At 36.0% G+C, this 3,189-nt stretch overlaps 1 long non-coding RNA gene across 7 annotated transcripts; it reads right to left on the reverse strand.

Moving 5' to 3' along the window:
• Positions 1-482: 482 nt before the first annotated feature.
• LOC113317671 lies at positions 483-2,989 on the reverse strand. Of its 7 annotated transcripts, none has more exons than XR_003343827.1 (5): positions 2,889-2,989; positions 1,369-2,426; positions 1,183-1,248; positions 947-1,068; positions 483-872 (listed from the first exon to the last, which is right to left on the reverse strand). It is a non-coding gene; the product is annotated as an uncharacterized LOC113317671 (long non-coding RNA). The 7 variants fall into 7 exon arrangements; XR_003343825.1 differs by adding an exon at positions 2,603-2,785 and having other exon boundaries at positions 947-1,248; XR_003343826.1 differs by adding an exon at positions 2,597-2,785 and having other exon boundaries at positions 947-1,248.
• Between the last annotated feature and the right edge of the window lie 200 nt (positions 2,990-3,189).

Genomic DNA, 3,189 nt, shown 5'->3' on the forward strand with positions numbered 1-3,189 from the left:
CACGTTTAAATTCCTCGCAACTCGTGCAAGCTCATGTTTTTCCTCCAACTCCCTGTTTGGATTAAACCAAGTTGTCCAGCCAAATTTGATCGAAACAAACACCCATACCGGCTCTGTTAGGACATATCACAACTACCCATGAAGTTTCAGCGATTGAATCACACAAAAACTCCTCCAAAATCCGATCGAAAAATCTGCCTGTGAATGAAAATGTTTTTCCGCCATTTTTATTTTTGAAATGTTGAAGATGAAGTGCCCCTATCCTTTTCTGGGGTGCGAATAGAAGATGGGTGCTGAGGACAAATTTGGGTGCTAAGGATGAATTTGGGTTACGCATAACCTTGGGTGTCCCTTAGCCAAATCTGGGGACCGTATAGCAAATGTTCTCCAGGGGTCCAAATAGCACTTTTTGAGCAACTTTTTCCATACAAGTGTATTTCTCCAAAAACACCCACACAAACATAAAAACATCATAATAAGTACAAAATCAAGCACTAGCAATAGAGACACTGAGAACAATTCAGACACAAAAATGTGTCTATCAATAAACACCAAAATTCAAGAACTAAGAACTAAATTTTTCTTTCTGTAACTTCTCAATTCAAAGTAGTCATTTACATAAATAATTGTACGGCTTCAATAGAGAGTGGATTGTTAATTGCATCCGTTGTGGTATCAATCATCTGTCAAGATAGAGCAAGGATTGTTGACTGTGGTATCAATCCACTGCCATAGTCGACCTTGCTCAATGATTCCAAGATTTCCCATTGCTTAAATTTCTGAAGGATTGACAAAGAAATGTAATGTGACAATCAAACCAGTCTCTCCCTCGACCCATCAGGTACTACATGATCATGCAACCATCCTGCAGTCTGCGGAAGCAACATTGATTAGGCGGTTCAATAGAAAAAATAGAAAAAAGAGACACTCAAGTTCTGAATAGTACCTAAAAGGCAACACAATAAATTTACAGAAAAAATCATATAATGAAATATCCAACACGCTTCAGGGGTCAAGATCTTTGTTTCCCCATCAACAGCCTTCAATTGAGGTTTCCCTTCTGTAAAGCTAGTGTAACAACCCTTTTTTTTCAGTATTAATTTGTTAGACCTGCATCTACATTGTACAGGAATCTATAAAATTGATATTTTTAATATTCTAAATTGGTAGTTACCTACTTACCTTCAAACTATTTTCTCATTCACTTAAAATTTGGGTAGGATACGACTTCAAAATTAATTCCGCAACCTGCAAAATGACATTGAAATATCATTAAAGTAAAAGTGGGGGGTTATCCAACTGCAAAATATAAATAAGTTATCTGTTTCTTTGCACGTTCATAAACACCATTTTTTAAGTGAAGATCACCTCCTTCGTTTGTGATATTAAACTGCCATCAACCACGATTGTGAGGCCCGACATAGGTTCTCTAAGATGAATTTCAGTTTGTTTGTGTCCAGCTTGTTGAATAATCTTTTCCATCACTTTCCCCTGCAAATAGAAATGTGGAGTGTGAACACGTGTCAATACAAAAATGTTTTTTACTCTCTTATAAACATTACCCTGTATTTTTCTCTTATTTTCTGAAATATGGAGTGTGAACATGGCAGAGTATATGAGTACTATAAGTCAGGTCCAATTCCCATGTCCTTACAGCTACAACTAATCTTACTTTACACCCCCCGGCCACTTACTCACAGTTCTAGAGTTACTATTCCAATCAGTCTAACATCATATATGCTTCACAACTGAAAACATCATATTAATATATGGCTAGAAAGGTGTTGTGGCAGTGCCGCAGTGTCAACCCACCGGCAAATGTAGATGCTGCTATTCATGTTTTTTATCTATCATGATAGGGGAGAGAGGGTTATTATAGGGCAACATTTCTGAAACTTGCTATGTAAATCACAAACCAACAGGGTCGTCACTGAGACGGGTGACGACAGTTCATTATGTAATCCTATAACAGTACTATCAACTTTATGTTTGAACGTAAAATGTGTTATCAGCGCCTCATTTTCTTCTCCTCTTTCATGGAAGGTTATACTTTCAGGACTCGATGTGTGACTGTGGATAAAGTCATCAACTCCCAAAAGCCTAGCTAGAGTAAAAAGCAAGAAGTCCATGATACATGACGAAAAACTATTCAGACATTTGTACACTTTGAACATGCTATTCAAGAAATAAATGCAAGCTGGGAAGATATTAGTGAATGCAGAGGCAAAATTCAACTCTAACTAATCCCATGAAAACAATGTGGTAATAAAATAATATCAACATCTAAAGTGAATATTTAGTTTAGTCCTGTGGTTTTTGGGATACTGATGTGTGTTGGTGAAGAGATGGAAAATGCAGCAGCAGATTCAGCAATTTCTTTACTGAGTTGTTCAAACTTGGCTTGATCAGGATGCTCAACCTTGACCCTAAATGCAAGCAAAGTTAAGTTTATCATCAAGTAATATTCGCAAAACACTTGAGTAACCTGAATCTCAATTTTGGTACCTAATTTACATGATTTATCTGTTTTCAAGAAAAGCCATTCAAAATTAAAGGTTGAATTTCATGAAAAACCATTCTAGATAAAGTCACCAACCTATACCTCGCAGCTGTTCACTTTGATTTCTGTGACGTCGTTCTATGTGTGAAAATAAGCAAACCCATTACTGATTTAAACCTAACGATCAAAAGATGAATCCGCAGAGAGAAAAAAAGTAATGGAAATTTGATTTTAAGGTTTCAGATGTTCAGTAGCATGATAAACGGAAATCAATTGCACTGATTTCTGAAATTGGGAAGCCAAAAATCAAATTTTAGGTCAAAAATTTTAAGGTAAAAAGATTGAAATTCCCAAAATTAAAGAATAATAGGATACGAAATTGACTAACCTGGGTTAAAATCTGATGTTAGGTCTCAGATTTGTCGTCGAAATCATGGCGGAGGTTCTCGGAAGTTCTGATGAAAAACGTTTGACACAGGGAAAACAGAAGTTTTTCTATTGTTTAGTCAAGTTACGACTTCACCCTTTCTTTCATAGTTAGATGGAGAAGTAAGTTAGGGATATTTTAGTAATTGAGGATGGCCACGGTCCAAAAATGGCTCTTTTCTTTATATTGGGTAATTAGTAAGATAAATTTTACTAATAAAGTCAATTCAATTAAGTAAAAGCTGATTAGGATTGGTAGACAA

The sequence above is a fragment of the Papaver somniferum genome, chromosome 10 (genome assembly GCF_003573695.1).
Source record: "Papaver somniferum cultivar HN1 chromosome 10, ASM357369v1, whole genome shotgun sequence".
In the NCBI taxonomy this organism is placed as follows: Eukaryota; Viridiplantae; Streptophyta; class Magnoliopsida; order Ranunculales; family Papaveraceae; genus Papaver; species Papaver somniferum.